The 27244-nt window shown below is 36.7% G+C and overlaps 1 pseudogene; it reads right to left on the reverse strand.

The window, feature by feature from the left end:
* Positions 1-16722: 16722 nt before the first annotated feature.
* On the reverse strand, positions 16723-26914 carry LOC132488548 (vacuolar protein sorting-associated protein 45-like; annotated as a pseudogene).
* Positions 26915-27244: the final 330 nt, after the last annotated feature.

Below are 27244 nucleotides of genomic sequence, written 5' to 3' on the forward strand. Positions count from 1 at the left end.
TTTTAAATAAAAAATAGATAAAAACCTATTTTTATTACATATTCTATTATTTTTCCTCTAAGCAATGCTGAGTACCTGAAATGTTTCAAGTACATGGTAGGTACTGGGAATACAGAGGTGAGTAAGACAGACATACATATGGAGTTTGTAAATTTGGTGGTGGGGAAACTGATACTGAACACGTAATTCCAAGTAGTATGCCTGTTATGAAGTAGATGTAAGAAATGCTATACCAGCTTTTCCACAGCTAAAGTAGATTAGAAAATCACTTCTCTGAAAATGTAACGTTTAAACTGAGATTTGAATGATAAATACAAGGTACTTCCATGAAACGCTGGAGTAAAAGTGTTCACAGTGGAGCGAATAGAATGACAAACTCTAAGGTGGACGGAGCATGGTATGTATAAAGAGGTGAGAACTCCAATGTGGCATGAGGAGCAAGAGGTGGGGAGAGTGGCATATAGTAAATATGGAAAGGTAAGTAGCGACCAGATCTTTCCTGGCTTTACAGGTTAGAGTAAGGGTATAAAATCTTTCCCTAAAGGCAATATGAAATTTTAAAAGACTATTAAGGAGAGGAAAGGTTTGAATAATCTACAGTTTAAAAAAGATCATTGCCCGCATTGTGCAAAGTAAGAAGGGGCACAAACACACATAGGGAGGAGGATATATAGCAAAATGTGTTCACTTGTGGGCACAAAGTGAATATCTGGGATAGTAACAGATTTGACTAATTTGATTCTCTTTAAGCTTGTTTTCTATATTTTTCTGAAATATCCACAATGGATCAGTATCATTTTTTTAATAACAAAAATCAATAAAACATATATTAAAAATGCTAATACAATATAATAAGTGCTATAGCTAAGGAAAGTACAGATTAGGAAGGACATCTAATCTAGACTAATGGAGAACACCTACCTAGAAAAGGTGAGAGATGAATTAACTGCTGAGGGATGAGTCGTTCAGCCAGACCAAGAAAGGGAAAAGAGATCTTCTTAATCAAAAGAAGAACATTTATAAAGATATGTTGATTAAAGGGAAGGTAGATCAGAGTGCAAAGTATGCCATGACCAATGATGTGGCTGAAGAGACAGGCAGGGGAAAGGCATTAGATATTATGCTAATAAATTTAAAATTTATTCTTCAACTGGTAAATAGTAATTGAAGAAATTTTAGCAAGAGAGTGAGATGGTGAGATTGGCATTTGAGAATGATCATCCTAGCAAGAAGTGGGATAATGTACTGCATGAGAACAAGATCAGATACAGAAAGACCGATTCGGAGTTTGACTCATGTATTCAATAATAATAGTATCAAATGCCTCATAGGTAATAACTATTAGATCAGGCACTGGAGAAACAGTGGTAAAAAAGGGAGCTCCAAGGTGCAGAATGGTTCATCAAGAATGTTTCCTCTACTTCCAAGAAAGCAAGTTAATGACATTTTGTAGTACATGCTCTTAACAAAAGATCCTTTTTTCCCCCTTTCTTCTTTTAAAATAAGATATTTTATTATAGGTACTCTGTCTTTGGTGTGTTTTTATTTGCTCTTCTGAATCCACTGTCCATTCTTCACCCCTCTCTACCTTATTCTTCTCTATGCCTTATTCTTATTCTACCTTTGTCCTAGGAGGCAGACCTGTTTAGACAAGATTAATAGATTCTTACATCTTCTGACTTCCATTTGGTTTCAGCCAATAGGGAGGCATAGCAGTAAATCAGGGATGCGGGAAAGGATGAGGTAAGGGTACTTACCACCTGGATCCCTCCATGCAAGTTTGCCTTCTGTGTCCCTCAACTGAAGGTCACTGCTCATCTCAAGCCAAATCACTCTATGTGACTCTTTCTCTCCTTTGACTTCTGGCCTAGGAGCTACAGTTTAGCTGCTACAAAACCTCGGGTTCCTACATTATACCTTATAATTCCCCCACATCCACACCTTAGAAAATAGTCCCTTTATAAACAATCCTCCCTGAAAATAATCTATTTAGTTGTGCCATCTATTTCTTCTTGGGACGCTGATTGAAAAAGAGTTAGTTCATTGTCTAATCCGTGACTGATATTTTGAAACTTCACAGTAGAGTCTGACTCAGCTGTACTGAAGGATATCGTACAGAAAGCTTGGACTTGAAGAACACTGAGCTCAAAACATTGTATGAGGGAAGGTCTAAAAGACACGACTTTATGTAGTTTCCCATTGGGCAGGAGGTGGGTGTTTTTGGTGGCACATGAGTTATGCTTGGTGCAGACATCTTTAGAGCTACAAGCATGTCTCTGGATATGTGCTAAGCAATGGAAGAATAGATTGTAGTGAATATCCACTATGGTTCTATTTTATGCCAATAATTTTTCTTTTAATCTTGTATTCATAAAATAATCTGGATTAGGACACTTGCTAATTCAGCAAGACTTTTATTAGAACAAAAGAGTATGATAGGACATAAATTTACCTGTCTGGAGACTTCCCTGGTGGCACAGTGGTTGAGAATCCACCTGACAATGCAGGGGACAGGGGTTCAAGCCCTGGTCTGGGAAGATCGCACATGCCACAGAGCAACTAAGCCTGTGTGCCACAACTACTGAACCTGCACTCTAGAGCCCACAAGCCACAACTACTGAGCCCATGCACTGCAACTACTGAAGCCTGCATGCCTAGAGCCCATGCTCCATGACAAGAGAAGCCACTGCAATGAGAAGCCTGCGCACTGCAATGAAGAGTAGCCCCAGCTCGCTGCAACTACAGAAAGCCCATGTGCAGCAATGAAGACCCAACACAGCCCTAAATAAATAAATAAATAAATAAATAAATCTATTAAAAAAAAAAATACCTGTCTGTGCATGAAATCCAAAATGATATGAGTAACTGAGTTGTGTTTTTTTTTTGTTTTGTTTTGTTTTTTTGCAGTACGCGGGCCTCCCACTGCCATGGCCTCTCCCGTTGTGGAGCACAGGCTCTGGACACGCAGGCTCAGCGGCCATGGCTCACGGGCCCAGCCGCTCCACGGCATGCGGGATCCTCCTGGACCAGGGCATGAACCCGTGTCCCCTGCATCGGCAGGCGGACTCTCAACCACTACACCACCAGGGAAGGCCAATAATTGAGACTTTGACAACACTCACCTTAAATTAAGGCAAGTAACCAGGGAAGTAGCACAGGTGCATTCAAATTTAGTAGAACACCAATATTTGCAATATTTATGGTTTAATCATGTTCTTTTTATCATGATATGGTATTTGATATGACTATTGAAGTGACTATTCATATTTAAACTATTGTCCCTTTTCACATTTTCTTCACCCATACTAGGAGTCCTTAATAATGAATAAGAATGTTAGGGTTAAAAGAGAAATTATTGTCTAGTCTCTTTAGATAATCCTAATCCTAATGTCGTAATACAATATCCTTTTTTTTTGCGGTACGCGGGCCTCTCACTATTGTGGCCTCTTCTGCTGCGGAGCACAGGCTCCGGACGCGCAGGCCCAGCAGCCATGGCTCACGGGTCCAGCCGCTCCGCGGCATGTGGGATCCTCCTGGACCGGGGCACGAACCCGTGTCCCCTGCATCGGCAGGCGGACTCTCAACCACTGCGTCACCAGGGAAGCCCAATATCCTTTTTGAAAAGATTTCACCTAGTCAAAGAATAATTGGTTAATATGACATATCAAGCTTAAAAAACCCTAAATGGGACCTTCTCAATACCTGTCTTTCCCTACAATAAGCAGAGTTTCTTAAGAGGTCACTATTTTCTGACCCTTCTGAATGATGCATGAGTATACCAGGAAGACAGTCATAACAAATCTCTTGGCACTGAACCTTCCTTTTCCTGCAGCTCAGTGAGAAGGAACTTTGCATAGCATCCTATATGACGTGGCAAAATTGTTCTAGTATTGTGTTATAGTAACCTTTTCCCTGATTAAGAGTGGAAAAGAAGACAGTACCATGTAAAACTTCCCACAGATTCATAAGAAATAACTGTTAGGGCTTCCCTGGTGGCACAGTGGTTGAGAGTCCGCCTGCCGGAGCAGGGGACACAGGTTCGTGCCCCTGTCCGGGAAGATACCACATGCCACGGAGCGGCTGGGCCCGCGAGCCATGGCTGCTGAGCCTGCGTGTCCGGAGCCTGTGCTCCACAATGGGAGAGGCCACAACAGTCAGAGGCCCGCGTACCGCAAAAAAAAAAAAAAAAAAAAAAAAAAAAATAACTGCACAATGGAGGGGTAGTCCTGCCTTCAGAAAGGGTACTGATATTTAGATCATGTCCTTAATGGATTCATTGATAAAGAACTTCATGCATTTGATAGTACAAGAAGATTGAAATTAAACTTTGGAAACGTAGGAAGGGTATAAGTGCACAATAGAATACTGTATGGGTATTCAAAATGATGCTGTAAAAATGAATTTGTTGACATGGGCAGATGTTCATGATATATATACTTAAGTAGACAAAAAGACTAAACTGAATGTGTGAGTTAGGATAGCTTTGGCAGCAAGTAACAGAACATCCAACTCAAAATGAAGTTAAAATGATATATTTATTATTATAATTATTAGATGTGTTAATCCAATTGATCTAGTCCAGAGATAGGGCAGGCTTTACGGTTGGTTGATTCAGTAACCTAACAATGTTATCAAGGAAACCACGATAGGCAGAGTTTGTTTCTCTTTGCTCTATCACTCAAAATATCTGCTTTATCCTCCAGCTAGCTCCCCAAATAATTGTAAGATGGATTCCAGGTGCCATTTGGTATAACTACTTGATTCCTCATTAACACTCAGATGGCGAAGAAGAGAATGGCTATCACTTGCTGTAAAGACTGAAGAGGAACCTTTTTAGAAGTCTCTAGCAACCACCTCCTCACTTATCATTGGCTAGAATTGCATCATATTCAGATTTCTAAGCTCATAGTTGGCAAAGGGAATGTGACTCTCTTTAGACTAGTCAGGCTCACTCACTGAGCTAATAATGTGATGAAGTATAATGAGAGGGGAGACAAGGAAGGAGTGGCTTGGCTATATTTGAATGAAAACTTACTCTGGTTCAACCACACAGAATGGTTTCTTAGAAGTAAAGGGATAGTCAAAAGTGGCATTCAGTATGGGAAATTATTTCCAGGGTTGCTTATTACACTGATCCAGCAAGAAGGCACTAGCACAAAGACTTTGATTACTTAAGGGGAGAAATTAGAAAAAACAATTGTATTCCTTTCAGACTGAACTTTTTTTGTTGACATCTTACAAGTGTATAGTGTATTTTATTCAAGTCTCAGTACTATTTACTCATGCTGTTTCTTCTTCCCGGGATGAATTTTCTTTGTATCTTGGTGAAATCTTAATCATTGGTGAGTCTTTAGCCTTCCATAAAATCTCTGCCAAGCAGAATCAGTTGCTCCATTCTCTTTCCCCTTAACCCTTTGTTTCATAACACAGGCGGAGCTTCCATCCCTATCTGCCTCTCCTCCTATGCCCTCCTGCTTGCAAAGAGCAATTAATCATTCTACCTTCTAACCTCAGAACTCTGTATAGTATTTAAACATAATAAATGTTTTAAAGAAATATGTGTATTAAATGGATTAAAATTTAGTTTAATTTTCATAGTCAACTGATTATTTTGATTACTCTATCATTAAGACTATACTCTCTCAGTATTCAAAAGTTTTGTTTATTTTTTCTTTCTTGTTTCTCAACAAAAGAATGAGGTAGTGGTGGTGACATTGACATTTGTTTTGAAATCATCTTGATTAGGTGAATAGGATGTGAGACTAATTTCCCACTGAGTAATTCAGAAACAAACACACCCAAGCAATGGTGAAATCCTCTAAGGCGGAGATAGAGGGATAGGCCTTGTCCACGCAGTTAATCAGGGCTGAGGAATGGAGTCGAATGAGAAAACAAATGAAGAAAGGCCTGTGCCTACCCTTTCCATGTTCTTCTACAGATGTATAGTCCTGCACCTCAAGTTACTTAAGCAAAAGACTGTCCTATATTTGGACTTTTTCTTTTCCACTGTTAGCCCTCCTTTCTCTTCCATTTCAGGTATATATCAGACACAAAAATGCTGTAGAGTGACTCTTGATACTGGATGTTACCCCTTAAATCTTTTTTAGACCATGAAAAAGTGGCATAGCAGTTCTGACAGCCTGTTCAGGTGTTCAATTTTTAATAATTTGTATCTCATACTTCCACATATTCCACACAGAGGGCAGATCTCATTATCACTTGTGTATTTTGTTATAACTTTATTAGCCCCAAACAGAGCCACTAATAGGTAGGAAAACATATTACTGTAATAAATTAGGATTTGGGATGGTGACAGGAAGTTGTGGCTTTCAGAGACCAAAATAGCCTTTTTTGTGATCTTAGAGGAAAACCAATAGTTGTTCACTTAGGGCCAGTTTTAAGCAAGCAGAACATTGTATCTTACAACAATATTTCTGGTAATTTTGTAAATGCTTTTGAGTGATCCTGCTGTACTAGGCACTGTGCTAGATGCTTTGCAGAATAAAAGATAAATAAAACAAAGTTATTTCCTTAAAAGAGACTGCAGTATCAATTAACCTTTCCATTCACTGTAATCAAAATCATTTGTAGCTTCCAAACAGAGACATATGTGCCAAACACAACCTGCTAGAACTTATTTAAATAGCTATTCTAGATTCCACAGTTCAAGTTCAATTAATTTAGCATCACTTAACCTCATTTAATTTGGACACTTCTAGTATTAGAAAATATCTTCTATGCTATCATCCATCAAATTATTAATATTGTTAAATATCTACTCCTATCTCTTTTTTAGAATGAGGCTTACATAAAATTATAGGTAAATTTTAAAAAGAAACCAACTAAGACTTTGTATCTTTGGATGTTGAATAGTGAACTCCTCCTCTAAGACAATTTAGATAATTTACATATATAAGTATATGTGTGTGTGTGTGTGTGTGTATATATATATATATATATATATATATATATATATATATTCTCCTTATGATTAGCTTTGTAGATTCAAAAATGGCAATACTTTTGGTCTTGAATTTAATGACTTATCAAACATAATTTAAAGCTGGAAAACCACCAATCTAGAAGGTAAAAGTGCACTATTAAATTATGGTAGTTAACTCAGCCTATAAACTAGAACTAGACTCATTTGGCTCAAATCCAAGATTAGACACCAGTGTGTTACCTAGGTTAAGTTACATAAGTCCTGTCAACATAACCAAAAATAAACAAGTGGGACTACATCAAGCTAAAAAGCTTTTGCACAGCAGAAGAAACAATCAACAGAGTTAAAAGGTATGAGAGAAAATATTTTCAAACCATTTATCTGATACAGGGTTAACCTTCAAAATACATAAGGAACTCCTACAACTCAAAAGCAAAAATACTAGTAACCTGATTATAAAAATGGGCTAAGTATTTGAATACATTTCTCTAAAGACATACAAATGGCCAACAGATATACAAGAAAAAAATCACCAATCATCAGGGGAAAGCAAATCAAAACCACAATGAGATATTAACTCACACCTACCTGGATGGCTATGACAAGAGAAAAATACATTGATTAGAATGTCAGGAAATTGGAACTCTGTGCACTGTTGTGAGAATGCAAAATGCTAAACTGCTATGGAAAAAAGTATGAGGTTCCTCAAAACATTAAAAATAAAACTACCACATGACCCAGCAATCCCATTTCTGGGTATTTATTCAAAAGAATTAAAATCAGGGTCCCAAAGGGATATGAGCACTCTCATATTCATTGAAGCACCATTCACAGTAACCAAGACATGGAAACAACTTAAGTGTCCATAGTCAGATGAATGGGCAAAGAAAAAGTGGTATATAAATACAACTGAATACTATTCACCCTTAAAAAAGAAGGAAATTCTGAAATGTGTGACAGCACGGGTAAACCTTAAGGACATGATGCTAAGTGAAATAATTCAGTCACGGAAAGACAAATACTTTATTATTCCAATTATATGAGGAATCTAAAATAGTCAAATTCATAGAATCAAAGAGAATAGTGTTTTCCAGGGGCTGGAGGAGATAAGAAGTTACTAATCAATTAGCATAAAGTTTCAGTTAAACAGATGAATAGTCTCTAGAGATGTGCTGTACAGTATTGTACCTATAGTAAACAATAATTTATTATACATTTAAAAATTTATTAAGAGGTAAGATCTCACATTAAGTGTTCTTATCATAATAAAATACAATTTCAAAAAATTACATAAATCTTTGTATCTCAGTACCCTTTTCTGCAAAATGGAGATGGTAATAATGCCTATTTTATAGGGTTGTTGTGAAGATTAAATCAATGAATGTGTGAAGTCCTTAGAAGAGGCTATGGAACAGGTAAACATGCCATAAGTGTTACCTGTTACTATTTTTACTTGAGTGTGTGGGCCTGCTCCTTAATTATACCAGTAGTCTCCCACTGTCTCCCACTGTGACACAAAGTGGCTTTGTGTCACTTAGGTGGCTTCCATGTCCTGGCTATTGGAAATAGAGCTGCAATGAATATTGTGGTACATGACTCTTTTTGAATTATGCTTTTCTCAGTGTATATGCCCAGTAGTGGGATTGCTGGATCGTATGGCAGTTCTATTTTTAGATTTTTAAGGAACCTTCATACTGTTCTCCATAGTGGCTGTATCAATTTACATTCCCACCAACAGTGCAAGAGGGTTCCCTTTTCTCGACACTCTCTCCAGCTTTTATTGTTTGTAGATTTTTTTGATGATGGCTATTCTGATCAGTGTGAGGTGATACCTCATGGTAGTTTTGATTTGCATTTCTCTAATGATAAGTGATGTTGAGCATCTTTTCATGTGTTTCTTGGAAATCTGTATATCTTGTTTGGAGAAATGTCTACTTAGGTCTTCTGCCCATTTTTGGATTGGGTTGTTTGTTTTTTTTTGTTTTTATTTTTTGCGGTACACGGGCCTCTCACTGTTGTGGCCTCTCCCGTTGCGGAGCACAGGCTGCGGACGTGCAGGCTCTGTGGCCATGGCTCACGGGCCCAGCTGCTCCGCGGCATGTGGGATCCTCCCGGACCAGGGCACGAACCCGTGTCCCCTGCATCGGCAGGCGGACTCTCAACCACTGCGCCACCAGGGAAGCCCTGTTTGTTTTTTTGATATTGAGCTGCATGAGCTGCTTGTATATTTTGGAGATTAATCCTTTGCAGTTGCTTCATTTGAAAATATTTTCTCCCATTCTGAGGGTTGTCTTTTCATCTTTTTTACGGCTTCCTTTCTTGTGCAAAAGCTTTTAAGGTTTATTAGGTGCCATTTGTCTCTAGGAGGTGGGTCAAAAAGGCACTTGCTGTTATTTATGTCATAGAGTGTTTTGCCTATGTTTTCCTCTGAGTTTTATAGTGTCTGGCCTTATATTTAAGTCTTTAATCCATTTTGAGTTTATTTTTGTGTATGATGTTAGGAAGTGTTCTAATTTCATTCTTTTACATGTAGCTGTCCAGTTTTCCCAGCACCACTTATTGAAGAGGCTGTCTTTTCTCCATTGTATACTCTTGCCTCCTTTATCAAAGATAATGTGACCATATGTGCGTGGGTTTATCTCTGGGCTTTCTATCTTGTTCCATTGATCTATATTTCTGGTTTTGTGCCACTACCATACATACTGTCTTGACTGTAGCTTTGTAGTATAGTATGAAGTCTGGGAGCCTGATTCCTCTAGCTCCGTTTTTCTTTCTCAGGATTGCTTTGGCTATTCAGGGTCTTTTGTGTTTCCATACAAATTTTGAAATTTTTTGTTCTAGTTCTGTGAAAAATACCATTGGTAGCTTGATAGAGATTGCATTGAATCTGTAGATTGCTTTGGGTAGTATAGTCATTTTCACAATATTGATTCTTCCAATCCAGAAACATGGTATATCTCTCCATCTATTTGTATCATCTTTAATTTCTTTCATCAATGTGTTAAAATTTTTCTGCATACAGGTCTTTTGTCTCCTTAGGTAGGTTCATTCATAGGTATTTTATTCTTTTTGTTGCAATGGTAAATAGGAGTGTTTCCTTAATTTCTCTTTCAGATTTTTCATCATTAGTGTATAGGAATGCAAGAGATTTATGTGCATTAATTTTGTATCCTGCTACTCTACCAAATACATTGATTAGCTCTAGTAGTTTTCTGGTAGCATCTTTAGGATTCTCTATGTATAGTATCATGTCATCTGCAAACAGTGACAGGTTTACTTCTTCTTTTCCAATTTGTATTCCTTTTATTTCTTTTTCTTCTCTGATTGCTGTGGTTAAAACTTCCAAATCTATGTTGAATAATAGTGGTGAGAGTGGTTAACCTTGTATTGTTCCTGATCTTAGAGGAAATGGTTTCAGTTTTTCATCATTGAGAATGATGTTGGCTGTGGGTTTTGTCATATATGGCCTGTGTTATGTTGAGGTAGGTTCCCTCTATGCCTACTTTATGGAGGGTTTTTGTCATAAATGGGTGTTGAATTTTGTCAAAAGTATTCTCTGCATCTATTGAGATGATCATATGGTTTTATCCTTCAATTTGTTAATATGGTGTATCACATTGATTGATTTGCATATATTGAAGAATCCTTGCATTCCTGGAATAAACTCCACTTGATCATGGTGTATGATCCTTTTAATGTGTTGTTGGATTCTGTTTGCTAGTAGTTTGTTGAGGATTTGTGCATCTATGTTCAGCGGAGATATTGGCCTGTAGTTTTCTTTTTTTGTGTGACATCTTTGTCTGGTTTTGGTATCAGGGTGATGGTGGCCTCGTAGAATGAGTTTGGGAGTGTTCCTCCCTCTGCTATATTTTGGAAAAGTTTGAGAAGGTTAGGTGTTAGCTCTTCTCTAAATGTTTGATAGAATTCACCTGTGGAGCCATCTGATCCTGGGCTTTTGTTTATTTGAAGATTTTTAATCAGTTTCAATTTCAGTGCTTGTGATTGCTCTGTTTATATTTTCTATTTCTTCCTAGTTCAGTCTCAGAAGTTATGGTTTTCTAAGAATTTGCCCATTTCTTCCACGTTTTCCATTTTATTGGCTTATAGTTGCCTGTAGTAATTTCTCATTATACTTTGAATTTCTGCAGTGTAAGTTGTTACTTCTCCTTTTTCATTTCTAATTCTGTTGATTTGAGTCTTCTCCCATTTTTTCTTAGGCTAAAATTAGTCTGGCTAATTTTGTTTACCTTCTCAAAGAACCAGCTTTTAGTTTTATTGATCTTTGCTATTGTTTCTTACATTTCTTTTTCATTTATTTCTGATCTGATCTTTATGATTTCTTTCCTTCTGCTAATTTTGGCGGGTTTTTGTTCTTCTTTCTCTACTTGCTTTAGGTGTGAGGTTAGGTTGTTTATTTGAGATTTTTCATGTTTCTTGAGGTAGGATTGTATTGCTATAACCTTCCCTCTTAGAACTGCATTTGCTGCATTCCATAGGTTTTGGATCATCGTGTTTTTGTTGTCATTTGTTTTTAGGTATTTTTTGATTTCCTCTTTGATTTCTTCAGGCATATCTTGGTTATTTAGTAGCCTGCTGTTTAGCCTCCATGTTTTTTTTATTTCTTACAGTTTTTTTCCTGAAACTGATATCTAGTCTCATAGCATTGTGGTCAGAAAAGACACTTGATATGATTTCAATTTTCTTAAATTTGCCAAGGCTTGATCTGTGACCCAAGATATGCTCTATCCTGGAGAATGTTCCATGAACAGTTGAGAAGAAAGTGTATTCTGTTGGTTTTGGATGGAATGTCCGATAAATATCAATTAAATCCATCTTGTTTAATGTGTCATTTAAAGCTTGTGTTTCCTTATTTATTTTCATTTTGGATGGTCTGTCCATTGGTGAAAGTGGGGTGTTAAAGTCCCCTACTATGATTGTGTTACTGTCGATTTCTCCTTTTATGGCTGTTAGTATTTGCCTTATGTATTGAGGTGCTCCTATGTTGGGTGCATAAATATTTACAATTGTTATATCTTCTTCGTAGATTGATCCCTTGATCATTATGTAGTGTGCTTTTTGTCTCTTGTAATAGTCTTTATTTTAAAGTCTGTTTTATGTGATATGAGGATTGCTACTCCAGCTTTCTTTTGATTTCCATTTGCATGGAATATCTTTTTCCATCCCCTCACTTTTAGTCTGTATATGTCCCTAGGTCTGAAGTGGGTCTCTTGTAGACAGCATATGTACGCTGTTGTTTTTGTATCCGTTCAGCCAGTATATGTCTTTTGGTTAGAGCATATAATTATTCATATGTATGTTCCTATAACCATTTTCTTAATTGTTTTGGACTTGTTATTGTAGGTCTTTTCCTTCTCTTGTGTTTCCTGCCTAGAGGAGTTCCTTTAGCATTTGTTTTAATGCTGGTTTGGTGGTGCTGAATTCTCTTAGCTTTTGCTTCTTTGTAAAGCTTTTAATTTCTCCATCAAATTTGAACGAGATCCTTGTTAGGTAGAGTAATCTTGGTTGTAGCTTTTTCCTTTTCATCACTTTAAATATGCCCTGCCACTCCCTTCTGGCTTGCAGAGTTTCTGCTGAAAGATCAGCTGTTAACCTTATGGGGATTCCCTTGTGTGTTATTTATTGCTTTTCCCTTGTTGCTTTCAATCTTTTTTCTTTGTATTTAATTTTTGATAGTTTGGTTAACATGTGTCTTGGCATGTTTCTCTTTGGGTTTATTCTATATGGTACTCTCTGTGCTTCCTGGACTTGATTGACTATTTCCTTTCCCATGTTAGGGAAGTTTTCAACTATAATCTCTTCAAATATCTTCTCAGACCTTTTCTTTTTCTCTTCTTCCTCTGGTACCCCTATAATTCGAATGTTGGTGTGTTTAATGTTGTACCAGAGGTCTCTGAGACTGTCCTCAAGTCTTTTCATTCTTTTTTCTTTTTTCTGCTCCCTGGCAGTTATTTCCACCATTTTATCTTCCAGCTCACTTATCTGTTCTTGTTCCTCAGTTATTCTGTTATTGATTCCTTCTAGAATATTTTTAACTTCAGCAATTGTGTTGTTCATCACTGTTTGCTCTTTAATTCTTCTAGATCCTTGTTAAATATTTCTTGTATTTTCTCCATTCTTTTTCTGAGATTTTGGATCATCTTTACTATCATTACTCTGAATTCTTTTTCAGGTAGTTTCCCTATTTTGTCTTCATTTATTTGGTCTTATAGGTTTTTACCTTGCTCCTTCATCTGTAATAAATTTTTTTTTAGTTTTTAGTTTTATTTATTTATTTTACATCTTTATTGGAGTATAATTGCTTAACAATGGTGTGTTAGTTTCTGCCTTATAACAAAATAAATCAGTTATACATATACATATGTTCTTATATCCCCTCCCTCTTGTGTCTCCCTCCCACCCTCCATATCCCATCCCTCCAGGCATTCACAAAGCACCTAGCTGATCTCCCTGTGCTATGCGGCTGCTTCCCACTAGCTATCTACCTTACGTTTGGTAGTGTATATATGTCCATGCCTCTCTTTTGCTTTGTCACAGCTTACCCTTCCCCCTCCCCATATCCTCAAGTCCATTCTCTAGTAGGTCTGTTTCTTTATTCCTGTCTTACCCCTAGGCTCTTCATGACATTTTTTTTCTTCTTAAATTCCATATATATGTGTTAGCATACAGTATTTGTCTTTCTCTTTGTAACAAATTTTTTTGTGCTTTCATTTTTTTTTTTTTGATGGGTGGTGCTGTATTCCTATCTTACTGGTTGTTTGGCCTGAGACGTCCACCACTGGAGTTTGTAGGCAGTTGGAAAGAGCTGGGTCTTGGTGTTGAGATGAGGACCTCCAGGAGATCCAATTGATATTTCCTGGGATCTGAGTTTCTCTGTTAGTCCAGCAGTTTGGACTCAGAGCTCTCACCACAGGAGCTCAAGCCTGACCTCCAGCCTGGGAACAATATCCCACAAGCCAGTCACTGGAGGTTCTCCCCATCCCCTTAGGTGTCCGTGGTCCCCTATCGGTGCCTGGTAGGTGCCCTAGTTGTCCAAAAAGTATTTGAGTGCTTATATTTCAGGTGCTCTGTAGGTTCTAGGGATAGAGTCAAAGAGAACAAGATAAAGATTTCAGCTTAAGGGCTTTCATTCTAATGAAAGAAATTGACAATTAAAAAGAAACACATATATAAATAATTTTAACAGTTAATAAGTACTTTGAAGAAAAGGCAGGCTAATGGGATGAAGAGTGATGGGGGATATTAATGGGACAGACTGTTCCATATGGAATGGTCAGGACTCTTTTGAGGAGATGATATTTGAGCATAGATATGAGTAAAGTGAGAAAGTAAGTGCTAGGAAAATCAATGAGAAGAAAATTCTAGAAAGTGGGAACAGCAAGTATAAAGGCCATGAGACAGATCTGAATTCAGGGGTTCAAGAGCAAACAGAAGGCCCATGTGGTGGTAACGGGAAATGACATCTATATTTGGAAATGAGGTAGGAGTAGGCAAATAATTTTGGATTAATAATAGATATATTCAATGAATCAACAAAAATGATGGAACATTTTGATAAAAAATACCTCAAGAAGTATAAAATCTTATAGAAATTAAGGGACATAATAGATATACTTGTAAACAAGATTTTAGCTTTTTGAGTAGGACTTTTTCTGTTGCTTATAATTGAAAAGAAGAGCTAAGTAATACCCTTCGTATGAAAACCTCCAAAGAGATGCCAAAAATTGGGGTTAGTCACTGCCCTCCACCAAGGGTAGGCACACTGTGAGGTAAAATAACCTGCTCTCCTAACAAGAACCAGCACTCAACTCCTCATATGTATAAGGAGAAAACTAGGGAGAAGAGTGGTAAGAGCCAGCAACTCCTGAAGATCACAGACCTCAGAGGAAAAGGTTTCTCTTCCCAAGGGAAGAAAAGAGATTATTCTCTTCTATTCCTGAAGCCAAATGATGGCTGCCCATTGGGAGAATCATATGTATAGAATGTTTGTGTGTGTCTTCAAGAAGCAAGAGAGGTCCACCTGGAGCTGCTATGGCAGAGCCCTGTTGTGAAAGTCTTCTTGGGGAAGTTAAGCATTTGCCATCTGATGTTTAAGCACCACCTGTGAACCAAAGACAGCTGCTCACTTCTAGTCTTCAGATTTTTGAAGAGGAGGAGCTCACTGCATTAGCTCACATTAACAAGGAAGTAAGGGACTATGGTCTGGAGTTTGTTCCTGAGAGGGAATACATAGCCCCTCTATCCCATGCTGGTGTTCTGTGGCTCTTGGAGGGTTCAGAAGATGATGTCAGTGGTTACCTTGACTATGTGGTTATTTACTTTGAAGCAGCATAGACAAAAGGAAAGGGGTAGGATAGCTGCTCAGTGAGGCGAGGGAGTCAGGAGCAGAATCAGTGTCAAAGCCCAAAGTGGACATGGTTACTTTTCCCTGAGGGATTCCTCAGTGATTGGGAGGCTAGGATAAAGCTGAACACCATCCAAAGAAAATCAAGCACATCATCAGCAAAGAACTCTCAATAACAGAATCTACTAGCGGTAGACACAACTGGATTGAACCAGAGAAAGACCTGGGATGCTTTCCCACACTGACACATAGATGATTATGTAAAATTTCTACTACCCTATCTCCCCTGTTTGACCCCAAGCTAGAAGAAATAAGCAGTGAGGAGGAGGAGACAGACCTCCTTCCAACTTCTTTACTCCAAGCAGCCAGCATCATAGTTTATGCTTGTGTTAAGGGGAAAAGGAGGTGATCATATTTATATCAGATTCACTATTGAAGTTTTACACTAGACAAAAGTTTAAAATTAGACTATAATTAATAGAAAATGATCGTATGTACCAAGATTTCTTTAAGAAGTATGAAAAGGAGATTTGGTACATCATGGATAGAAGCTTTTATTGGAATAAAGATTAACCTATTGTGCATTTATGCACCTATTGAGATACATTATACAATTCATCAAACTATGAGACATAATAATGCAAACTACACAGGAGCTAATAAGGAGTCAAAGTGCACTAATCTAAAATCATAATCTCATGGGGTTTTATGTTACTTAAAAGTAAAGTTTCCTCCCGCTCCTCAGTTTTGATAAAGTATCGATATTGTCAATTGCCTCTTTGGTGTAACAAAGTAAATTAATCTTCCCTCAATCAGCAATGCATAATCCTAACTCTCCAGACCTTTGTCAAGGATATGAACTCAGAATCTCCTTTTCTGTTCCTATAAAGATCTTCTGAGAGAAGTGATATTTAGAAATGTTCATCTAAGGAACATAGTATCCCTAGTTAAGGTAATTCAAGTTCTACCTTTGGATCAAGTTAGACCAAAAAGTTTTTTATTTTCTATAATGAGAATTGTCTAAGTTTCTGTTGTTATCCTTACTGCCAGGAAGTTCAAAGCCAAATTGCCAGCTCTATCAAAGCAAGTATAAACAATATAGAGAGATAGCATATTTGCATTTGTAGTTTTTCTTGAATTTGATCCTTATTTTATCAATATATTTTTACATCTTGGGGTGTCTATTTGTAAAGACATAGAGTGTAGATAAATAAATTCATATATCAGGAAGAGTCTGTTCAGAAGACTGAAAGGTGATCCCTCAATATGAAACTGATAAATCTTTTGTGGATGTGTGTGTGCTATCAAATACAAGGAGTACATTTATTTATTTGATAAAGAAAACATGAGAAAAGTAGGTTGGAATGGGATCAGACTTATTCTCAACTCACCACTGGCGTCTTGGTGTCTGTGCCAACAGTTCAGGAATCAGCAGGCTACCTGGAGATGGTTTATAACAAGAAGCACAAAACCCAAGTCTCTTCTCCAACACCCCTCTGGTCAGTGGAGAAAGCCTGTAGTGAGGCAAGAGGGGAAGTTGCGCCATTCTTCTCACCTCTCCATCACCATTTCATCTTCTGCTTGCTAACCTTGATGTAACTTGAGAGCTGTCCTTGCTTCGGCTGTGCAGTCCAGAAGCCAGAACTTCCTCTAGGAAACTTTTCGTGTTATGCACAGTGGGTCCCCCCAGGACAATCCTCACTCCAGGAGTAGTACGGTTCAGGTTATAAACTGTTAGAGCCTCTTCATAGGTGACCCCTCCAATTATAAACACAATGATGTCCTGAGGTCTGTCTCTGAGTGTGCTGGGGCCTAGATAAGGATACAGGTTTTCCTTGAACTTTCCTTTGATGAGATGGTCCAGGGTCTCATGTAAGAAAGGCTGATGCTGAGTATATACATTTTCTACTCCTTTCAATCCTTTGAGGAACTGTTTGGTAATAGCCGCAACATCTTTGGGGCTGAAGAGGTCACTTCCTCTGACCCGTTTACCACCATATTCAACAACTGTAGACACAAGCTTTCGATACTTCTCAGAAACACCTTTATTCCTAAGGTCTATCATAATCCTGGTAGGCTATTACTGCTGTGTCACTCATAATGTAGAGCATAAAGCATCACCAGGCACACAGCATCAAACTCTGTCACTTTGGGGTTCTGCAGGAGCCTCTTTACATTCTGGAGAGCACTAGAATTGTCATTTTGACAGGCCAGTTCTTGCTCAACCTCCGAAACCTCCAGCAGATTCCACTCACTGACCAAACGAGACAGCTCTCCAACCACTGTCATGTGCTTTGATACAGTCCCAGACATCTTCTTGAATTGTCGGTAATTCGCAACAAAGGTCTTCACATCTGCTATTGATTCTAGTTTTTGCTGTTCTTTTGGTTTCTTCTTCTGAAAGTCTTCCATGAGATTCTTTATGTTGCTACCAATCTCAGCAAAGTTCAGGTACATATTGTTAGTGTAGAATTCATCATTTTCAGCAGATAGGAACACCTCTCTCAAGTCTTTACTGATCCCTGGCACTCTGGAAAGATCAATCCAATTGTTGTTTATGCCCAGTAGTTCATGGACCATGGCCTGATATGTCCACTGGTTTAGCAATGGGGTGATGGCATCATCGCAGCGATCTAAAATAAGTAACAGTGGAGGAACCTCAGTCCGCCGGAATTCAAACAGTTCATATTCTCTAGTTATCACTTGCTTAACACATTCTGCAATCTCTTTGCTGATGAAAGCTGGTAACAAATCATGGGACATTTCTTCAGAGATAAAAAGAGAGCTGTCAGTCCTTGAGTTGCTCTGGATAGTTGGACTGGATCCCAATTTCGACCCTGACAGCAACCCAGAATATTGAGGGAAAACAAATGTGGATTCACAGCAATGTAATCACCATAAAATTCCTGAACCTCAGCCACAACTTCCTGTTCATCAGGTTCAGCTAATGACTTCACATCACTCTTGCTGATCACATTACTGAAATAAATAAAATATATACTGTATTTGGGTCTTTGGAGCTCCTGAATCAGATAATCCACATTCTCCTGCTAGTGTGGGAGGGTCTCCTGCAGAGGCAGAGGGTGGCTGTGGCTCACCATGGGGGCAAGGACACTGGCAGCCTGATAAATCTTAAAAATGTTTTTAAAAGACTAATTAAAAAAATGTTTTAAAATTAAAATGGGTCCAAAAATGTTATCATCATTCACTCACTAGTTTAACGACATTAACTAGTCTATACTGTATATCCCAATACATTAAACAATAAAGATTGTTTTAGCATTGTTATTGTCTGTTAAATGTAAAAACCATATCTCTGGTTTTTGCTATATGTATCACTATGTATTGTAAAACTTAGCAGATCCTCATGTCAATGGCCAGGAAAACTATCCCTAGCATCATGGAGATAGTTATAGCAGGTGCAAAACATCTTATAGAGGACTTTATTTTTCATTTTATAAAACTTTATTTGATTAAAAATTTGCCTTTTCTGTGTACACTGGAATGCTTTATTCCCTATGCATTTTACAGAGTTACAATCTCTCATTTTAAGTATTACCTCAAAAGTAATTTCAGAAAAAAAAAAGGTTTTGTGAAACTAAACTTGACTTTTAAAAAATCATATGGACAAACAACTCTCAAACAAAACTGGATTAATAATATTTATTGCCTGTTTAACTACATGACAGATTTCTTGTCCCAGTCCCCTTTCTCAAAAAAAAAAAAAAAATCATGTGGAAACTAATTTAGAGAAAAGATTCTTCCCTAAAGCAGTTAAGGGAAAGGGAAGGGCCAGAAATTTCTTTGGCAAAAAATTCTATCCATAGCCATTTGTGTGTAACTGTTTTGCTTCAAGTACAGTACACTCTTTGGAGGGAAGGCGAGATGTTGTTCAGAGTGAGATGGTACTCTCCAACTAGCTGAAGTGCAGGAAGTCATCTACAGCCTCTTCCCCATGCTTGCGGCTGCATCCTGGAACCAACTCTGCCAACCCTATGAGTGCAATATCAGGTTAAAAGCCAATGCTAGTTTGGCTGAGATGGTCTCTTCCACTGCAAAACAATGGATAAGATGGGACTGAGAAACAACCACTACATGATGACACTCAATAAAAAAGGTTTAGGGGAGATAAAAAAAGGATTTCAGAGACAGGGACAGATAGGCTGGTGAAAAACAAATCACATTTTTGCTAAGAAAATTAGATAAAGGAGAGTGACAGAATGGTGATAGCTTGTTCTTCAGAGGAGCTCTGCATGCTCTCATTTTGCTGAAATAGAGGCCAAAGGTCAATTAATTATATTAAGCTTCTGTTTTCTCAGCTTAAACAAACTAAGGTTCATGGGTACCTTCAAAATAATACATGATAGGAGGAAATGGATCCACAAATGACAATACAGCTATGTTTACTCTGATAACTAGCTCATTCACTAGTTTAACATTGGTCTGTTTGTCATGTACAACCCAATAAACTGGCCAATGAAAGGATTGCTTTAGCATTACAGAGATATAATCTAGGTATAACTTTGAGGGTTTCCGTAAATTAATCAGATTACTATCCTTAAGCATCCATGCATTGATATTATCAGGCATAAAAGAACTTGGTTCAAGCCCGGGGACTTGAACCACCCATGACTAGCCACAATGACACTATACCTCTTTAGCATACTCATCCTTGTGGCCATCAGATGCTTCATTGCTATGACATTGCTAAATATGTAAAGAACTATGGAATAGTTTGTTGGCTGGTAAAAATGCCTGTGGTCTAGTTGCTATTTTACTAGTTATGCAATGTGACATATCTACTGTGGGTTTCTAAGAGACTCGAATCCACAAATATATTCCTCCTGACTCTGCTTCCACATTGCACAGAAGGACACAGGAAAGACAGATTGTCCTATCTCAGAAACAAAGAGGTGGATAACACTGAATATATTTTCTTCACACCATAGTTTAGGGCAAAGGATTGTAGATAAAATTTATGATTTCAGAAAAACAGTATAAAGAAAATAAATATTTGAATGAAAGACAAAATTTTGCTCTAAGATACTTTTTTTCCCTCTTAGAGATCAATTAATTTAAAACTGATTGACTTTGTTTTTGTATCCCATAACTCTAAGAATAACGTTTTTTTCTTTTTTTTTAAATTTTTAATTTAATTTAATTTATTTTTTTATACAGCAGGTTCTTATTAGTCATCAATTTTATACACATCAGTGTATACATCTCAATCCCAATCGCCCAGTTCAGCACACCACCATCCCCCCCACTCCATGGCTTTCTCCCCTTGGTGTACATACATTTATGCTCTACATTTGTGTCTCAACCTCTGCTCTGCAAACCGGTTCATCTGTACCATTTTTCTAGGTTCCACATACATGCGTTAATATACAATATTTATTTTTCTATTTCTGACTTACTTCACTCTGTATGACAGTCTCTAGATCCATTCACATCTCAACAAATAACTCAATTCCGTTCCTTTTTATGGCTGAGTAATATTCCATTGTATATATGTACTACATCTTCTTTATCCATTTGTCTGTCAATGGGCTTTTAGGTTGCTTCCATGACCTGGTTATTGTAAATAGTGCTGCAATGAACATTGGGGTGCATGTGTCTTTTAGAATTATGGTTTTCTCTGGATATATGTCAGTAGTGGGGTTCCTGGATCATATGGTAATTCTATTTTTAGTTTTTTAAGGAACCTCCATACTGTTCTCCATAGTGGCTGTATCAATTTACATTCCCACCAACAGTGCAAGAGGGTTCCCTTTTCTCCACACCCTCTCCAGCATTTGTTGTTTGTAGATTTTCTGATGATGCCCATTCTAACTGGTGTGAGGTGATACCTCATTGTAGTTTTGATTTGCATTTCTCTAATAATTAGTGATGTTGAGCAGCTTTTCATGTACTTCTTGGCCATCTGTATGTCTTCTTTGGAGAAATGTCTATTTAGGTCTTCTGCCCATTTTTGGATTGGGTTATTTGTTTCTTTAATATTGAGCTGCATGAGCTGTTTATATATTTTGGAGATTAATCCTTTGTCTGTTGATTCATTTGCAAATATTTTCTCCCATTCTGAGGGTTGTCTTTTCGTCTTGCTTATGGTTTCCTTTGCTGTGCAAAAGCTTTTAAGTTTCATTAGGTCCCATTTGTTTATCTTTGTTTTTATTTCCATTACTCTAGGAGATGGATCAAAAAAGATCTTGCTATGATTTATGTCAAAGAGTGTTCTTCCTATGTTTTCCTCTAAAAGTTTTATAGTGTCCAGTCTTACATTTAGGTCTTGAGTCCATTTTGAGTTTATTTTTGTGTATGGTGTTAGGGAGTGTTCTAGTTTCTAAGAATGAGTATTAAAGAAATACCTTGAGTGCATGAAAGTTTCCATTCAGTGGATAATTTTGTATAATGTTTCATTCCTCCTTCTTTCCCTGTTATTCTTCAAATTTCTATTAAAAGGTAAGTAATATCATGAAATTTGATGACACACACTGTTAATGCTCTTTGGGTAGGGTGAATGAAGGCCTTTTATATAGGAAGGAAATCGTTATGAAAATATTTTGACTGACATCCACTCATCCTCTATTTACATATCCTTAGTCTCTGGTTTTCTGGGTTTCTATAATTTCTAGCTTATATTCATAGGGTTTAAAAAAAATTGATGAAAGCCCTCTCATTTTTTTCATTTACATGTTCAGGTATAAATAAACTTAAGTAACAGGACCATATGAAGGATTTATTTGAGTTTGGAGTCTGGATTTTGGTAAAGAGAAAGAGTTATGGGGTTCTGTTAAAATAAGTCTGACAAGTCTTGGCCCAAAGTCACTCTGAGGAAGAATATGTCTTCCTTTGAAAGCAAGAGTATAATCAATATTTTCATAAAATATCAATATGAAGTAGAATATAGTATGTCAAGCCAGTATTAACATTTCATTAATGAGTATTTCATTTTTTAAAGGCTATATAACAAGAACAGATTAATCTCATAACCTGAAAGTTTTTACTTCATTATTGTTTCTTCTTTATTTCTGGCTAAATTGTACTTTCAAGTGAGTAGACAGAAACATGATGCTATATATTGAATAACTTCAACTAAATATCCATGCTATTCTTCAGTGTTAAGTGATCTCTTAGCTAGAATAAAAAGGGTAGATGTGATGCTCTCTCCAGTCCCAAGTACAGTGTGCCCCAACGTAGAGGTTTCTTGAGTTACTGTTAGAGAATGATTCCAATTCTTAGCAGCCTAATCTCACACTTCAGTATGGATCCCAACTTCTACATCTGTTCAGATGAGCCATTGGCTAAATGGCTGTGTAGTAGTATTCAACAGTATTTATTTGTCTTCTTTATGGTGATTCTTAGGACTGGTCATACATACCCCCTTCCTCCTCCTTCTCTATTTTCCATACATATTTTTGAGAGCCCATATGTCTTAGGAATAAACTTATTGTCTGTTAAGAATTCACAGTCTACTGGGGTTGGGATAAAAATAAAAAATTCTAGTACAATATGGTAAGTGTTATGATACCATGAGAACACAGAGGAGAAACACCTAATCTAATTTATAGGGATTAGGGGAGGCAATTTAAAGATTATACCTGACACAAATACACAGATATTTGCATATACATGTGTCGGCACACATTTTAAAAAACTAGATTATTATCATTTCAGAAATAAGGTAGTAATGCTTCAGTGTTGGCTGATATGCCTGTCTCTACCATAGTAAAAGAAACACACTGTCTTAATTGGGGGTTAATATTTGCAAACTACTTGACTTTTCTAGTAGAACGGTGGCACATAATTTTGAGGTATTAATGCTTTTCTAATCTCTGCTGTATTTTCAACAGCTGACTTATAGTAAATACCAAAGTAAAACTTTTATAATATGCATGGTAGAGTGGAAAGCATGTCAGATTAGTTTTAAAAAAAATAGATGTTAGTCCTACATAGAGGCATTAACTATGTGATTTTGACCAATTTAACTTAATTAAACCTCAGTTTCTTCATTGGAAACATGAAGAAGCTGAGCAAGATGATTTAAAATAAATTTTTTTCTAGATTTAAACATCTGATTTTATTTAAAAAATCTGGTTTATATTAACATTTTGAAATCGTTATAATCAGAAGACAATAGATTTTAAGTTCCCACTCCTAGGAAGTGTTTGTATTGTTGATGTTCTCTCCCTCCCTATAAAATTTGACTTTATCTTACTAGTCACACCGTTCCCATCATACTAGCCAAGACCTGTCAGACTGGTTCTAGTTAGATCATCAGTGACTTCTTTCTTCACCTCAATTTAGCCTACAAAGTTGCTGATAGAGCCTGGATACACACACTTGGTGGCAGACCTCGGTCTCCACAGGAACATTCCTTGCTGGTCAGCAATGTATCGGTGAGTTTTCTTCTCTTTTCCTTTGTCTTAAGTTAACTTGTTTAAAATGGCATGAACCACACCAAGGAATGTGTAGATCTCCAATTTATTATTTGCTTAATGTGGGAAACTATTTTTTGATATTTAACATTAAATTATGTCAAGAAATAGGTTTCTCTTCTTTCTATACTAGTGTTCCCTGTCCTCTTGTGACCCATCCCAAATGTTTATGTACTTTCAGAAGAGCTCAACAAAAGATAAAGGCACATGGTGTTTGACAACTGTCTTTTAGTTTGTTTTGTTTTGAGAAAAATAGAATGTGTTTTTAGCTTGGGTTTTTTTTGTCCCAAGTTATATTATATTGTATTATATATTATATTTAATACTCAAAATTATACATGAGAAAAAATTTTAAAACCATGAAGATCAAACTTACACTTCTTTCTGTAAGTAAATAGTATAAACTAAAAAAATTATATATGTTTTAAAAGAACAAGAAACAATTTAAGAAGACAATGTGATTAAATTATTATAGTTGGATTTTTAAAATAAATCCAATGATGTACCTGGCCACAATCAACTTCTCTAATAGAGAAGTCATAATTATTCTGAGGTTGTTTTCTTTAAAAGTTAGAAACTAAACAGTAACAAGATTTCAGTGTACCAGTTTGGGCTCTGAAAGTAATTTTATCTTCATGTTAAAAATTCATTTTCTCTGATTGAGATATTGGCATGCTCTTTTTTTGTTAATTTCTGTTTTGAGAAGAAAACAGTTTGAAAAGTATAAAGCTTCTAATGGTATCTTAATAGTGAAAAACACTCAGGCTCTGTAGTTGATAGGAAGAAAGTTCTACATAGTTCTCATGAGAAATTTAATACTCTCTATATTTGTTGATGAATCAACTAAGAGCTACAGACATCACAAATTAAATCAGACTTTTCAAGGCTTCCTGCCTTCTGCAAGTACTTCTCTATAATCCATGATGGTTTTGTGTCCTACCCTTTTTACCTGGATTATCTTTAAGAATATTACTATAGAAAACAGTGCTTTTATTTAAACATATACTTTCTATCAAACTCAAGATTCTAAACTGATTTCAGGCTTTGTCTACACTAAATCTGAGTGAGTCTGGAGTTTGTGTAGGAGAGTTATAATTTGGAGATATTGGAATGAATTTTTCTGAGTATAGTCTCTAATTTGAAGCAAAGATGTTTTCAGTCTTGCTTCAGAATAGATGGAAGATACCTCTCAAGGAAAAACAAACAAACAAAAAACTCCTTCCTGATCTAAAAATTGTATACAAAGTGGAGCATATCGATGTTTGAGTTGGCCTAGGAGATGTTCAGAGAATGGGCTAGAGTGAAAAGGGATTAAATTTATTAGCACATTTGCTGGAATAAGTGTACCAACAAGAATGCTTTGAAAAAAGAGGTATATTGAGATATATAGGCAATTTCTTTTTAAGGCCATTTGCTCATAACTGGGAAGGCATATCAGAAACATGTGGAGAGTTTTATCAAATGGCATGTTCCTTCCTCTTTGACCAAATTTTTGATAGCCCCTTCCTCACTCTACCTGTTCTAAATGAAAACCACTATGTTAGAATTTAAAGGTTAGAAGAAATTTGGACCAGGTAAACATTATTCTTCAGATGCTATCGTTTTCTTCAAACTCTGATTTTATACTATCCTTTGAATATGAAGAAGTCAACACATTAATTTTATAAAAACACATACAACAGAGGGTTATAGAAGACTTTTTCCAGTATAAGTTTATAGGGGAGAGATTTGAGAAGAGAAGAATATATTTATTAAATATATTTATTATTGATGGGAATGTCTGCCAACTCTATTCACCAGCAACCACTGAAAACCAGCAACCACTGACAGCAGACCAAATTTGTAGACATTAATATCTACACATGTTTAGATAGATGAAGGTAAACTGAGTAATATTCAAATGAAACAAAATGGACAACTTTAATTTTTAGTTGGTAGGGTAAACATTATCTCTCAACATGTGACCCATGGACCCCCTCCATTAGATTCACTGGGTACTTATTAAAAACAGAAAAGTCCAGTTCTCATCCAAGAAATTCCCATGAATCTCTGGTTGAGGCATGGGAATTGTATTAAAAGTTACACAAGGTAATTCTTATTTACTGTACAGTTGGAGAAGAACTGATACAGTACAAAGCCATTAAAAAAGGAACTTGTAAGATAGAAAGAAATTAAAGTGGAAATGAAATATGTCAGTTTTTGAAGTGATAGCTCTTTGTTTTATTTAAACTGGTATAATTATACCTCAATGGGAGGTGTTCTCTCGCAGTTTACCTTTTCCTCCAAGGGAGAAGAGTAGTGATTTATGCAACATAGTGATGATTAAGGAAAAGAGGATAATTTCAGAATGTCTGGAAAACTGAAGGGAGGATACAGACATAATTTGGGTAGTTTGTGTCAGACAGGGAGGGTGGTCTTATTTGGATTAAGAATCTATTTGTTTACAGGGAAAAATGTCAATGTAAAATTAATCTATTGTAGCAACCTCTTCCTTTTTGCCCTGAAATTAGTCAATAGATAATGATACTGAAGGGTCCCTCTACTGAGGTGCAGGTCCAGAGTTGCTTTATGATAGTGCTCCAAGTGTTTAATGCTGTGCCTCACTTCTCCTTCAGCTAAGATCAGTCCTGGTCCATGTAACAACTTTTAATGAGTTCTCATTGTGTACTAAGTTCTGTATGGAAGAAAACTTTGTTGAGTACCTATTATGTATTGCACATTTTGTAAAATGCTTTCTGATTGAATTTTGGCAATACTTTGAGAAACTATTATTGTTATCTCTCCTTAAAAAGATGAAATAACTGCAGCTCAGATGGTCCAGGGTTAGTAAGTGTTGGATCTAGAACCTGACCTTGGCATTTCTGGCTTTAAAGTCTATGTTCTTTCTACTGTAACACACTGTCTTATCATGTGTGGGAAGCTAAAAGAAGAGTCTTTGGAAAGTTTGCCCTCTAACAGAGAAATGGAAAACGTGCACACATGCATATACACACACAGAGAAAATGTGTATGTATGTGTAGGCATACATGTTTATATAATGTATAGGCAGAGAAACAGGTCAATACAAGTTAATATGAAAGAATGCACTTATGCTGAAGGAGGAAGGGTGGTGGTATAATTTTACTTTCATTGACAGGCCTTTACAAATGTTTTGAAGAATGCACAGACCGCCATTGTTTAATTTTCTCAAAACTGTCTCTGTTTAAACAAGATAGGAACATGACCTAACTTTTCCGCACTATCTCAAAGGTGATCAGTGACTGAGAGTACAGCACTTCAATTTTATCTTCACTGTTTTCTAAAAAAGATTGCAACCTTTGCTATTGTGTGAAAATCAAGTTCATCTTAGTGCAGCATTTCATGGAAGGAATTCATCAGTCTGTAATAATTACAACTGTCTAGTGAACCTTTGTTATTTTTTCATTATTGTCTGCTTTCCTCCAAAAATATCATTGCTTCAATATAATAAGGGAATAAATAGAGACATTCAAGAAAAAAGTAACA

The sequence above is a fragment of the Mesoplodon densirostris genome, chromosome 1 (genome assembly GCF_025265405.1).
Source record: "Mesoplodon densirostris isolate mMesDen1 chromosome 1, mMesDen1 primary haplotype, whole genome shotgun sequence".
Taxonomy (NCBI): domain Eukaryota; kingdom Metazoa; phylum Chordata; class Mammalia; order Artiodactyla; family Ziphiidae; genus Mesoplodon; species Mesoplodon densirostris.